The sequence below is a fragment of the Oryzias latipes genome, chromosome 24 (genome assembly GCF_053564925.1).
Source record: "Oryzias latipes strain Hd-rR chromosome 24, Olatipes_Hd-rR_3.1".
Classification (NCBI taxonomy): Eukaryota; Metazoa; Chordata; class Actinopteri; order Beloniformes; family Adrianichthyidae; genus Oryzias; species Oryzias latipes.
In genome coordinates this window covers 14,135,169-14,150,142 of record NC_136260.1, presented here as the reverse complement: position 1 = coordinate 14,150,142, position 14,974 = coordinate 14,135,169, and the positions used below count along the sequence as shown (strand labels likewise).

Sequence of the window (14,974 nt, the reverse complement as noted above, 5' to 3'; positions counted from 1 at the left end):
ATATTTTTACTGTATATGATTTGTCTTCTTAGTTTTATAGATGTTACCTGTTACAGATGTGGTCACATCTGGCGTAGTTGAAAATGTTTCAGTGGTAGCAGGAGGAGAATCTAAAAACACACAAATACAGAGAAAAACTTTATAATAAAATTGTACTTTTTAATAAACCTATTTATTGAAAATTAACTTCAGGATCAAAACAAATTTCAATTTTAATAACTTGAACAAAATATAAAAAAAGAAAAAAAAGAAGAAAAAAACATTATAACAATTCTTAAAACTTCTTCCAGTTAATATGGAGAATCACATAAAGACCAACTTTTAGCTGTTACAGTCATATTATTATCATTATTTTATGGTGACTTACATGTTGTAAATGTTTTAGGAGTTGTAGTTGGACAGACTGTGAAATCTAAAGAAAGAAAACAGTAAACTGTCAACAAATATTTAGCTAAAGCAGATCATGTTAGGCTTAGAAGAGTTATTATTTATTTGTAGTTTGCCCAAAAAAAAAAAAAAATCAGCCAAAGGTCCTATAAATTTAAACAAAAATTCCGCCCTTTGTCAATTTTTTAGAGGAAAATCTTTTTCTTGTTGAATATTTACAAGAAATAGGTTTTGTATGAAAGTAAAAATATCTACATCATCTTCCAAATCTTTTTACAGCAACTTTTATAAACTTAGTTTGCCACAATTACATCAAAATATTGGTACAATTAGCTAAATTAATCCTATTCAAACTTCTTACTGAGTTGATCCAGAGACTGGCAGAAGTTTCTGTCAGAAGGAATGGCGTTGATGCATCCACATGAGTCTGCAGAGATCTGGTCACATGCTCCATACATCAGACACTGGTCACATGACCACCGATACTGGTCCTCACAAATGCACCGGTAACCATCTCTGATTGGAGAACAAACTGCAGACAAATGTGGAGGACATCAGCATGATCCAAGAAACTTTTTTGAAATTGTTGCAAACATGAAAGAACTTCAGTTTAGTCATTTGTATCTGTTGAACTAAACTACAAGAAATAAAAACCACTGAACATGTTGACACAAATCCTTGACTATTCCTTCATTCTGTCATTAGATTTACCTGTAGAAATGTTGGCCTGATTGAACTGAGTGTCTCCATTGATGCTGAGCGGGTAACTGATGTTTCCCAGAATGCTTCTCATCGTGTTGATTGCTGTCAATAATGTGGTGTTCAGCTCAACAGATAAAAGGTATTTATAAACAGGTGGAGGTACTGTGGGAACACAATCAAAGATACTTATTGGAAACATGCAGCAGTTTATGAAGAGGTTACAATACATTCTGTTTTCAAATGTTGAGTAATGAAGTGATCTTCCAGTTTTCAGTTACCGGTCATAGATGTGGTCACTCCAGGCGTAGTTGTAAATATTTCAGTGGTAACAGGAGGAGAATCTAAAGACAGAAACATGATTAATTGATTGATTAATTTCAAGCATTGTAGTCAAAGTAATACAGAATTCATACAGATTTATCAAACTAATTACAGCAATGATGAAATGGATGAATAAAAAAATAAAAGAAACACTTAAGTAACATTTGTGCAGTTTAAAAAGCAACAAGGTCAAACAGTTTTAAAATCTGGATCGAGAAAACAAATCGTCTGTATGATCAAGATAGCCACATTTAAATGAATAGAAATGTGAAATTTAGAATCATTTAAAGGAATTGATAAGGTTCTTATTCATTCAGTTACTTGTCTTAGTTGTGGTCACATCTGGCATGGTTGTAACTATTTCCGTGGTCACAAAAGGAGAATCTAAAGACATAAATATACAGAGAAAAACATTTTAATGAAGGAAACATTTTGAAACGGCTGTTTATTTGTAAAAACACTATAAGATTAAGACAAATAAAGCAAACAGAAAACATAAACAAAGAAATCAGAGACACACATTCAGGTGTTTAAAGAAACATGCATATAGATTTTGAATAATTGTGAACATTGTATTCTTTCAGTTACCTTTCATTAATGTGGTCACAGAAGACGTTGTTGTAAATATCTCAGTGCTACCAGGAGGAGAATCTAAAGACATAAACATGCCATGAAAAATATTACAATAACATTTAAAAACATCAGAATACTTTAAAGCCAACCAATTTACAAGTTAATTGAAATATATTTAATTTCTTTAAATATGAAATAATTGAAGATGGCTTTAACCGTTCCAATAACCTGTCTTAGTTGAGGTCACATCTGGAGCAGTTGTAGATATTTTAGTGGTAACAGGAGGAGAATCTAAAGACATAAATATAAAGAGAAAACATTCAAAACAGTCAAATTACATTTTTGTTTGAGGCTGTTTTTTTTTCTTCCAGTTTTGCTCTTACCAGTCATAGTTGTTGTTAAATGTAGCGAAGTTTGAATGAATTCTTTTGGAACCGAAGATGAATCTAAAGACATGAAAAGCGTAAAGACAATTAAACTGGTGAAATGCTGGAATTTAAAATGCTGGATGAAGAAGATGAATACTTTCTACCAAAGATAAAAGACAATTGTCCAAGGGAGACAAATAAATGAGAGCACTAGGGCACAGTTTGTAGAAATGATAAACCCTGAAAACGCCTCTGGTGCCAATGTTTATGAAACGCTGAATTCTGTTACTTCTAACATCTTGAATGTTCTGGATGCCATTGCCCCTATGAAGGGTAAATTGAGAAAACATAGACAGAAAGCTCCCTGGAGGAAGGATGATCTAGTCAGGGCACAGAAACAACAGTGCCGCAGAGCTGAGCGAAAGTGGCGCAAGTCAAAACTCCAGGTTCATTATGAAATGTATAAGGGGGAGTCGTACGCTTACAACCAGATCTTATGGAGAACCAGGGAAAGGTACTTCTCTGAAATCATTGGAAGTTGCAGCAGCAACTCTCGTGTCCTCTTCAGAACAGTAAACAGATTAACTAACCCTCCAACCCAGCTACCAATAGAACTGGTTTGCACACCTAAATGTAATGAGTTTGCTGTATTTTTTAATGACAAGGTTCAGGGCATTAAAAAAGCCATCAACTCCACAACACATATAACTTTCCAACAGCCACCTACTCACTCTAAGCTGACTCACTTTGTACCTGTCACTGACCAAACTGTCCAAGAGACCATCACCCGTCTGAGCTCTTCTACATGCTGCCTTGATGTGTTACCCACTAGATTTCTAAAGTCTGTCCTGAACAGTGTGTTGCCATCAATTACTCAAATATTTAACATGTCTCTTCAATCTGGAATATTTCCAGAGGCCTTAAAAACTGCAGTCATTAAACCTCTCCTGAAGAAAAGCGGTCTTGATCCCACTGTACTGAATAATTACAGACCTATCTCTAATCTGCCATTTTTAGGAAAAGTCCTTGAAAAAGTTGTCTACCAACAGCTCACTGACTTTCTATTATTAAACACTTGTTAAGTGTAGCAAAGTTTGAATGAATTCTTTTGGAACCGAAGATGAACCTAAAGACATGAAAAGCGTAAAGACAATTAAACTGGTGAAATGCTGAAATTTAAAATGCTGGATGTAGAAGATGAATACTTTCTACCAAAGATAAAAGACAAATATAACAAAACAAAAAACAAATGTGGAAGTTAAAATCTAACATATTCCAATAATTGAAGAGATTTCAATTAGGACCCAATGCTTCTCATCGTGTTTATTGCTGTCAATAATGTGGTGTTTAGCTCAACAGAAATCACATCTGTATTAGCAGTTTGTGGATCTTCAGAAAAGAAAAAGATAAAGCAGGCTGATTAGACACAGTTGGGTGGTAAAGAATATGTTTACTGTATATGATTTGTCTTCTTGGTTTTATAGATGTTACCTGTTACAGATGTGGTCACATCTGGTGTAGTTGTAAAGATTTTAGTGGCAGCAGAGGAAAACTCTAAAACATGAAAGACATTGAGAAAAAAAAACAAATTTGATTTAAAGTGAACATATTTGGGGTGTCGAGTAAATTTTAATCAAGATAAACGTTAAATGTTTCAACCGAGGGTCAATCAAGTTTTAATGGAAATATTTGACATCCAGAAAACTTTGAAGTAATAAAGGTTTTATTCTTTCAGGACCTGTCTTAGTTTTGGTCTCATGTGCTTCAGTTAAAAATATTTCAGTGGTAACAGGAGGAGAATCTAAAGACATGAACTTACAGAGAAAATCTTGAGTTAAAGTGAACTTTTTAATAAACCTTTTTATTGAAAGTTAACTTCTAGATCAAAACAAATTTTAGTTTTATTAAATTGAACCAAAATGTAAAAACAGAAGAAAACCAAGAAAAAAACATCAGAACAAATGAAAGCTAACCAATTCAGGAAATATATTCCATTTGTACAAAAAATGATATAAATGAAGATGGTTTTAAGAGTTCTAATAACCTGTCATAGTTGTGGTCACATCTGGCATGGTTGTAACTATTTCCGTGGTCACAGAAGGAGAATCTAAAGACATAAATATACAGAGAAAAAGATTTTAATGAAGGAAACATTTTGAAATGGCTGTTTATTTGTAAAAACACTATAAGATTAAGACAAATGAAGCAAACAGAAAACATAAACAAAGAAATCAGAGACACACATTCAGGTGTTTAAAGAAACATGCATATAGATTTGGAATAACTGTGAACATTGTATTCTTTCAGTTACCTTTCATTAATGTGGTCACAGAAGACGTTGTTGTAAATATCTCAGTGCTACCAGGAGGAGAATCTAAAGACATAAACATGCCATGAAAAATATTACAATAACATTTAAAAACATCAGAATACTTTAAAGCCAACCAATTTACAAGTTAATTGAAATATATTTAATTTCTGTAAATATGAAATAATTGAAGATGGCTTTAACCGTTCCAATAACCTGTCTTAGTTGAGGTCACATCTGGAGCAGTTGTAGATATTTTAGTCGTAACAGGAGGAGAATCTAAAAACATAAATATAAAGAGAAAACATTCAAAACAGTCAAATTACATTTTTGTTTGAGGCTGTTTTTTTTTCTTCCAGTTTTGCTCTTACCAGTCATAGTTGTTGTTAAATGTAGCGAAGTTTGAATGAATTCTTTTGGAACCGAAGATGAATCTAAAGACATGAAAAGCGTAAAGACAATTAAACTGGTGAAATGCTGGAATTTAAAATGCTGGATGAAGAAGATGAATACTTTCTACCAAAGGTAAAAGACAATTGTCCAAGGGAGACAAATAAATGAGAGCACTAGGGCACAGTTTGTAGAATTGATAAACCCTGAAAACGCCTCTGGTGCCAATATTGATGAAACGCTGAATTCTGTTACTTCTAACATCTTGAATGTTCTGGATGCCATTGCCCCTATGAAGGGTAAATTGAGAAAACATAGACAGAAAGCTCCCTGGAGGAAGGATGATCTAGTCAGGGCACAGAAACAACAGTGCCGCAGAGCTGAGCGAAAGTGGCGCAAGTCAAAACTCCAGGTTCATTATGAAATGTAAAAGGGGGAGTCGTACGCTTACAACCAGATCTTATGGAGAACCAGGGAAAGGTACTTCTCTGAAATCATTGGAAGTTGCAGCAGCAACACTCGTGTCCTCTTCAGAACAGTAAACAGATTAACTAACCCTCCAACCCAGCTACCAATAGAACTGGTTTGCACACCTAAATGTAATGAGTTTGCTGTATTTTTTAATGACAAGGTTCAGGGCATTAAAAAAGCCATCAACTCCACAACACATATAACTTTCCAACAGCCACCTACTCACTCTAAGCTGACTCACTTTGTACCTGTCACTGACCAAACTGTCCAAGAGACCATCACCCGTATGAGCTCTTCTACATGCTGCCTTGATGTGTTACCCACTAGATTTCTAAAGTCTATCCTGAACAGTGGGTTGCCATCAATTACTAAAACATTTTTAACATGTCTCTTCAATCTGGAATATTTCCAGAGGCCTTAAAAACTGCAGTCATTAATCCTCTCCTGAAGAAAAGCGGTCTTGATCCCACTGTACTGAATAATTACAGACCTATCTCTAATCTGCCATTTTTAGGAAAAGTCCTTGAAAAAGTTGTCTACCAACAGCTCACTGACTTTCTATTATTAAACACTTGTAAAGTGTAGCAAAGTTTGAATGAATTCTTTTGGAACCGAAGATGAACCTAAAGACATGAAAAGCGTAAAGACAATTAAACTGGTGAAATGCTGAAATTTAAAATGCTGGATGTAGAAGATGAATACTTTCTACTAAAGATAAAAGACAAATATAACAAAACAAAAAACAAATGTGACAGTTAAAATCTAACATCTTCCAATAATTGAAGAGATTTCAATTAGGACCCAATGCTTCTCATCGTGTTTATTGCTGTCAATAATGTGTTGTTTAGCTCAACAGAAATCACATCTGTATTAGCAGTTTGTGGATCTTCAGAAAAGAAAAAGATAAAGCAGGCTGATTAGACACAGTTGGGTGGTAAAGAATATGTTTACTGTACATGATTTGTCTTCCTAGTTTTATAGATGTTACCTGTTACAGATGTGGTCACATCTGGTGTAGTTGTAAAGATTTTAGTGGCAGCAGAGGAAAACTCTAAAACATGAAAGACATTGAGAAAAAAAAACAAATTTGATTTAAAGTGAACATATTTGGGGTGTCGAGTAAATTTTAATCAAGATAAACGTTAAATGTTTCAACCGAGAGTCAATCAAGTTTTAATGGAAATATTTGACATCCATAAAACTTTGAAGTAATAAAGGTTTTATTCTTTCAGGACCTGTCTTAGTTTTGGTCTCAGCTGCTGCAGTTGAAAATATTTCAGTGGTAACAGGAGGAGAATCTAAAGACATGAACATACAGAGAAAATCTTGAGTTAAAGTGAATTTTTTAATAAACCTAGGTTATTGAAAGTTAACTTCTAGATCAAAAAATTTTTTAGTTTTATTAAATTGAACCAAAATGTAAAAACAGAAGAAAACCAAGAAAAAAACATCAGAACAAATGAAAGCTAACCAATTCAGGAATTATATTCCATTTGTACAAAAAATGAAATAAATGAAGATGGTTTTAAGAGTTCTAATAACCTGTCATAGTTGTGGTCACATGTGGCATGGTTGTAACTATTTCCGTGGTCACAGAAGGAGAATCTAAAGACATAAATATACAGAGAAAAAGATTTTAATGAAGGAAACATTTTGAAATGGCTGTTTATTTGTAAAAACACTATAAGATTAAGACAAATGAAGCAAACAGAAAACATAAACAAAGAAATCAGAGACACACATTCAGGTGTTTAAAGAAACATGCATATAGATTTTGAATAATTGTGAACATTGTATTCTTTCAGTTACCTTTCATTAATGTGGTCACAGAAGACGTTGTTGTAAATATCTCAGTGCTACCAGGAGGAGAATCTAAAGACATAAACATGCCATGAAAAAGATTACAATAACATTTTAAAACATCAGAATACTTTAAAGCCAACAAATTTACAAGTTAATTGAAATATATTTAATTTCTGTAAATATGAAATAATCGAAGATGGCTTTAACCGTTCAAATAACCTGTCTTAGTTGAGGTCACATCTGGAGCAGTTGTAGATATTTTAGTGGTAACAGGAGGAGAATCTAAAGACATAAATATAAAGAGAAAACATTCAAAACAGTCAAATTACATTTTCTTTTGAGGCTGTTTTTTTTTTCTTCCAGTTTTGCTCTTACCAGTCATAGTTGTTGTTAAATGTAGCGAAGTTGTAATGAATTCTGTTGGAACCGAAGATGAACCTAAAGACATGAAAAGCGTAAAGACAATTAAACTGGTGAAATGCTGGAATTTAAAATGCTGGATGTAGAAGATGAATACTTTCTACCAAAGATAAAAGACAAATATAAGAAAAAACAAATATGGAAGTTAAAATCTAACATCTTCCAATAATTGAAGAGATTTCAATTGGGACCCAATGCTTTTCATCGTGTTTATTGCTGTCAATAATGTGGTGCTTAGCTCAACAGAAATCACATCTGTATTAGCAGTTTTTGGATCTTCAGAAAAAAGATAAAGCAGGCTGATTAGACACAGTTGTGTGGTAAAGAATATTTTTACCGTATATGATTTGTCTTCTTGGTTTTATAGATGTTACCTGTTCCAGCTGTGGTCACATCTGGTGTAGTTGTAAAGATTTCAGTGGCAGCAGAGGAAAACTCTAAAACATGAAAGACATTGAGAAAAAAAAAACAAATTTGATTTAAAGTGAACGTATTTGGGGTGTCGAGTAAATTTTAATCAAGATAAACGTTAAATGTTTCAACCGAGGGTCAATCAAGTTTTAATGGAAATATTTGACATCCATAAAACTTTGAAGTAATAAAGGTTTTATTCTTTCAGGACCTGTCTTAGTTTTGGTCTCATGTGCTTCAGTTAAAAATATTTCAGTGGTAACAGGAGGAGAATCTAAAGACATGAACATACAGAGAAAATCTTGAGTTAAAGTGAACTTTTTAATAAACCTTTTTATTGAAAATGAACTTCTAGATCAAAACAAATTTTAGTTTTATTAAATTGAACCAAAATGTAAAAACAGAAGAAAACCAAGAAAAAAAACATCAGAACGAATGAAAGATAACCAATTCAGGAATTATATTCCATTTGTACAAAAAATAAAATAAATGAAGATGGTTTTAAGAGTTCTAATAACCTGTCATAGTTGTGGTCACATGTGGCATGGTTGTAACTATTTCCGTGGTCACAGAAGGAGAATCTAAAGACATAAATATACAGAGAAAAACATTTTAATGAAGGAAACATTTTGAAATGGCTGTTTATTTGTAAAAACACTATAAGATTAAGACAAATGAAACAAACAGAAAACATAAACAAAGAAATCAGAGACACACATTCAGGTGTTTAAACATTTACATAGATTTTGAATAATTGTGAACATTGTATTCTTTCAGTTACCTTTCATTAATGTGGTCACAGAAGACGTTGTTGTAAATATCTCAGTGCTACCGGGAGGAGAATCTAAAGACATAAACATGCCATGAAAAAGATTACAATAACATTTAAAAACATCAGAATACTTTAAAGCCAACCAATTTACAAGTTAATTGAAATATATTTAATTTCTGTAAATATGAAATAATTGAAGATGGCTTTAACCGTTCCAATAACCTGTCTTAGTTGAGGTCACATCTGGAGCAGTTGTAGATATTTTAGTGGTAACAGGAGGAGAATCTAAAAACATAAATATAAAGAGAAAACATTCAAAACAGTCAAATTACATTTTTGTTTGAGGCTGTTTTTTTTTCTTCCAGTTTTGCTCTTACCAGTCATAGTTGTTGTTAAATGTAGCGAAGTTGTAATGAATTCTGTTGGAACCGAAGATGAATCTAAAGACATGAAAAGCGTAAAGACAATTAAACTGGTGAAATGCTGGAATTTAAAATGCTGGATGTAGAAGATGAATACTTTCTACCAAAGATAAAAGACAATTGTCCAAGGGAGACAAATAAATGAGAGCACTAGGGCACAGTTTGTAGAAATGATAAACCCTGAAAACGCCTCTGGTGCCAATGTTGATGAAACGCTGAATTCTGTTACTTCTAATATCTTGAATGTTCTGGATGCCATTGCCCCTATGAAGGGTAAATTGAGAAAACATAGACAGAAAGCTCCCTGGAGGAAGGATGATCTAGTCAGGGCACAGAAACAACAGTGCCGCAGAGCTGAGCGAAAGTGGCGCAAGTCGAAACTCCAGGTTCATTATGAAATGTATAAGGGGGAGTCGTACGCTTACAACCAGATCTTATGGAGAACCAGGGAAAGGTACTTCTCTGAAATCATTGGAAGTTGCAGCAGCAACTCTCGTGTCCTCTTCAGAACAGTAAACAGATTAACTAACCCTCCAACCCAGCTACCAATAGAACTGGTTTGCACACCTAAATGTAATGAGTTTGCTGTATTTTTTAATGACAAGGTTCAGGGCATTAAAAAAGCCATCAACTCCACAACACATATAACTTTCCAACAGCCACCTACTCACTCTAAGCTGACTCACTTTGTACCTGTCACTGACCAAACTGTCCAAGAGACCATCACCCGTCTGAGCTCTTCTACATGCTGCCTTGATGTGTTACCCACTAGATTTCTAAAGTCTGTCCTGAACAGTGTGTTGCCATCAATTACTCAAATATTTAACATGTCTCTTCAATCTGGAATATTTCCAGAGGCCTTAAAAACTGCAGTCATTAAACCTCTCCTGAAGAAAAGCGGTCTTGATCCCACTGTACTGAATAATTACAGACCTATCTCTAATCTGCCATTTTTAGGAAAAGTCCTTGAAAAAGTTGTCTACCAACAGCTCACTGACTTTCTATTATTAAACACTTGTTAAGTGTAGCAAAGTTTGAATGAATTCTTTTGGAACCGAAGATGAACCTAAAGACATGAAAAGCGTAAAGACAATTAAACTGGTGAAATGCTGGAATTTAAAATGCTGGATGTAGAAGATGAATACTTTCTACCAAAGATAAAAGACAAATATAACAAAACAAAAAACAAATGTGGAAGTTAAAATCTAACATCTTCCAATAATTGAAGAGATTTCAATTGGGACCCAATGCTTCTCATCGTGTTTATTGCTGTCAATAATGTGGTGTTTAGCTCAACAGAAATCACATCTGTATTAGCAGTTTGTGGATCTTCAGAAAAAAGATAAAGCAGGCTGATTAGACACAGTTGTGTGGTAAAGAATATGTTTACTGTATATGATTTGTCTTCTTGGTTTTATAGATGTTACCTGTTACAGATGTGGTCACATCTGGTGTAGTTGTAAAGATTTCAGTGGCAGCAGGGGAAAACTCTAAAACATGAAAGACATTGAGAAAAAAACAAATTTGATTTAAAGTGAACGTATTTGGGGTGTCGAGTAAATTTTAATCAAGATAAACGTTAAATGTTTCAACCGAGGGTCAATCAAGTTTTAATGGAAATATTTGACATCCATAAAACTTTGAAGTAATAAAGGTTTTATTCTTTCAGGACCTGTCTTAGTTTTGGTCTCATGTGCTTCAGTTAAAAATATTTCAGTGGTAACAGGAGGAGAATCTAAAGACATGAACATACAGAGAAAATCTTGAGTTAAAGTGAACTTTTTAATAAACCTAGGTTATTGAAAGTTAACTTCTAGATCAAAACAAATTTTAGTTTTATTAAATTGAACCAAAATGTAAAAACAGAAGAAAAACCAAGAAAAAAACATCAGAACAAATGAAAGCTAACCAATTCAGGAAATATATTCCATTTGTACAAAAAATGAAATAAATGAAGATGGTTTTAAGAGTTCTAATAACCTGTCATAGTTGTGGTCACATGTGGCATGGTTGTAACTATTTCCGTGGTCACAGAAGGAGAATCTAAAGACATAAATATACAGAGAAAAAGATTTTAATGAAGGAAACATTTTAAAATGGCTGTTTATTTGTAAAAAGACTATAAGATTAAGACAAATGAAGCAAACAGAAAACATAAACAAAGAAATCAGAGACACACATTCAGGTGTTTAAAGAAACATGCATATAGATTTTGAATAATTGTGAACATTGTATTCTTTCAGTTACCTTTCATTAATGTGGTCACAGAAGACGTTGTTGTAAATATCTCAGTGCTACCAGGAGGAGAATCTAAAGACATAAACATGCCATGAAAAATATTACAATAACATTTAAAAAAATCACAATACTTTAAAGCCAACCAATTTACAAGTTAATTGAAATATATTTAATTTCTGTAAATGTGAAATAATTGAAGATGGCTTTAACCGTTCCAATAACCTGTCTTAGTTGAGGTCACATCTGGAGCAGTTGTAGATATTTTAGTGGTAACAGGAGGAGAATCTAAAGACATAAATATAAAGAGAAAACATTCAAAACAGTCAAATTACATTTTTGTTTGAGGCTGTTTTTTTTTCTTCCAGTTTTGCTCTTACCAGTCATAGTTGTTGTTAAATGTAGCGAAGTTTGAATGAATTCTTTTGGAACCGAAGATGAATCTAAAGACATGAAAAGCGTAAAGACAATTAAACTGGTGAAATGCTGGAATTTAAAATGCTGGATGAAGAAGATGAATACTTTCTACCAAAGATAAAAGACAATTGTCCAAGGGAGACAAATAAATGAGAGCACTAGGGCACAGTTTGTAGAAATGATAAACCCTGAAAACGCCTCTGGTGCCAATGTTGATGAAACGCTGAATTCTGTTACTTCTAACATCTTGAATGTTCTGGATGCCATTGCCCCTATGAAGGGTAAATTGAGAAAACATAGACAGAAAGCTCCCTGGAGGAAGGATGATCTAGTCAGGGCACAGAAACAACAGTGCTGCAGAGCTGAGCGAAAGTGGCGCAAGTCAAAACTCCAGGTTCATTATGAAATGTATAAGGGGGAGTCGTACGCTTACAACCAGATCTTATGGAGAACCAGGGAAAGGTACTTCTCTGAAATCATTGGAAGTTGCAGCAGCAACTCTCGTGTCCTCTTCAGAACAGTAAACAGATTAACTAACCCTCCAACCCAGCTACCAATAGAACTGGTTTGCACACCTAAATGTAATGAGTTTGCTGTATTTTTTAATGACAAGGTTCAGGGCATTAAAAAAGCCATCAACTCCACAACACATATAACTTTCCAACAGCCACCTACTCACTCTAAGCTGACTCACTTTGTACCTGTCACTGACCAAACTGTCCAAGAGACCATCACCCGTCTGAGCTCTTCTACGTGCTGCCTTGATGTGTTACCCACTAGATTTCTAAAGTCTATCCTGAACAGTGTGTTGCCATCAATTACTCAAATATTTAACATGTCTCTTCAATCTGGAATATTTCCAGAGGCCTTAAAAACTGCAGTCATTAAACCTCTCCTGAAGAAAAGCGGTCTTGATCCCACTGTACTGAATAATTACAGACCAATCTCTAATCTGCCATTTTTAGGAAAAGTCCTTGAAAAAGTTGTCTACCAACAGCTCACTGACTTTCTATTATTAAACACTTGTTAAGTGTAGCAAAGTTTGAATGAATTCTTTTGGAACCGAAGATGAACCTAAAGACATGAAAAGCGTAAAGACAATTAAACTGGTGAAATGCTGAAATTTAAAATGCTGGATGTAGAAGATGAATACTTTCTACCAAAGATAAAAGACAAATATAACAAAACAAAAAACAAATGTGGAAGTTAAAATCTAACATCTTCCAATAATTGAAGAGATTTCAATTGGGACCCAATGCTTCTCATCGTGTTTATTGCTGTCAATAATGTGGTGTTTAGCTCAACAGAAATCACATCTGTATTAGCAGTTTGTGGATCTTCAGAAAAAAGATAAAGCAGGCTGATTAGACACAGTTGTGTGGTAAAGAATATGTTTACTGTATATTACTTGTCTTCTTGGTTTTATAGATGTTACCTGTTCCAGCTGTTGTCACATCTGGTGTAGTTGTAAAGATTTCAGTGGCAGCAGAGGAAAACTCTAAAACATGAAAGACATTGAGACAAAAAACAAATTTGATTTAAAGTGAACGTATTTGGGGTGTCGAGTAAATTTTAATCAAGATAAACGTTAAATGTTTCAACCGAGGGTCAATCAAGTTTTAATGGAAATATTTGACATCCATAAAACTTTGAAGTAATAAAGGTTTTATTCTTTCAGGACCTGTCTTAGTTTTGGTCTCAGCTGCTGCAGTTGAAAATATTTCAGTGGTAACAGGAGGAGAATCTAAAGACATGAACATACAGAGAAAATCTTGAGTTAAAGTGAATTTTTTAATAAACCTTTTTATTGAAAATGAACTTCTAGATCAAAACAAATTTTAGTTTTATTAAATTGAACCAAAATGTAAAAACAGAAGAAAACCAAGAAAAAAACATCAGAACAAATGAAAGCTAACCAATTCAGGAAATATATTCCATTTGTACAAATAATAAAATAAATGAAGATGGTTTTAAGAGATCTAATAACCTGTCATAGTTGTGGTCACATCTGGCATGGTTGTAACTATTTCCGTGGTCACAGAAGGAGAATCTAAAGACATAAATATACAGAGAAAAAGATTTTAATGAAGGAAACATTTTGAAATGGCTGTTTATTTGTAAAAACACTATAAGAATGAAACAAACAGAAAACATAAACAAAGAAATCAGAGACACACATTCAGGTGTTTAAACATTCACATAGATTTTGAATAATTGTGAACATTGTATTCTTTCAGTTACCTTTCATTAATGTGGCCACAGAAGACGTTGTTGTAAATATCTCAGTGCTACCAGGAGGAGAATCTAAAGACATAAACATGCCATGAAAAATATTACAATAACATTTAAAAACATCAGAATACTTTAAAGCCAACCAATTTACAAGTTAATTGAAATATATTTAATTTCTGTAAATATGAAATAATCGAAGATGGCTTTAACCGTTCCAATAACCTGTCTTAGTTGAGGTCACATCTGGAGCAGTTGTAGATATTTTAGTGGTAACAGGAGGAGAATCTAAAGACATAAATATAAAGAGAAAACATTCAAAACAGTCAAATTACATTTTCTTTTGAGGCTGTTTTTTTTTTCTTCCAGTTTTGCTCTTACCAGTCATAGTTGTTGTTAAATGTAGCGAAGTTGTAATGAATTCTGTTGGAACCGAAGATGAATCTAAAGACATGAAAAGCGTAAAGACAATTAAACTGGTGAAATGCTGGAATTTAAAATGCTGGATGTAGAAGATGAATACTTTCTACCAAAGATAAAAGACAAATATAACAAAACAAAAAGCAAATATGGAAGTTAAAATCCAACATCTTCCAATAATTGAAGAGATTTCAATTAGGACCCAATGCTTCTCATCGTGTTTATTGCTGTCAATAATGTGGTGCTAAGCTCAACAGAAATCACATCTGTATTAGCAGTTTGTGGATCTTCAGAAAAGAAAAAGATAAAGCAGGCTGATTAGACA

General features: G+C 33.4%; 3 long non-coding RNA genes across 3 annotated transcripts; all 3 read right to left on the bottom strand.

The window, feature by feature from the left end:
• Nucleotides 1–47: 47 nt before the first annotated feature.
• LOC144990100 (uncharacterized) lies at nt 48–857 on the bottom strand. The gene is made up of 3 exons (XR_013654044.1): nt 749–857; nt 368–412; nt 48–110 (listed from the first exon to the last, which is right to left on the bottom strand). It is a non-coding gene; the product is annotated as an uncharacterized LOC144990100 (long non-coding RNA).
• Nucleotides 858–1,731: 874 nt separating this feature from the next.
• LOC144990106 (uncharacterized) lies at nt 1,732–2,275 on the bottom strand. The gene is made up of 3 exons (XR_013654049.1): nt 2,212–2,275; nt 1,999–2,061; nt 1,732–1,794 (listed from the first exon to the last, which is right to left on the bottom strand). It is a non-coding gene; the product is annotated as an uncharacterized LOC144990106 (long non-coding RNA).
• Nucleotides 2,276–11,325: 9,050 nt separating this feature from the next.
• Nucleotides 11,326–11,872, bottom strand: LOC144990108 (uncharacterized). Its single transcript, XR_013654051.1, has 3 exons — nt 11,809–11,872; nt 11,596–11,658; nt 11,326–11,391 (listed from the first exon to the last, which is right to left on the bottom strand). It is a non-coding gene; the product is annotated as an uncharacterized LOC144990108 (long non-coding RNA).
• Between the last annotated feature and the right edge of the window lie 3,102 nt (nt 11,873–14,974).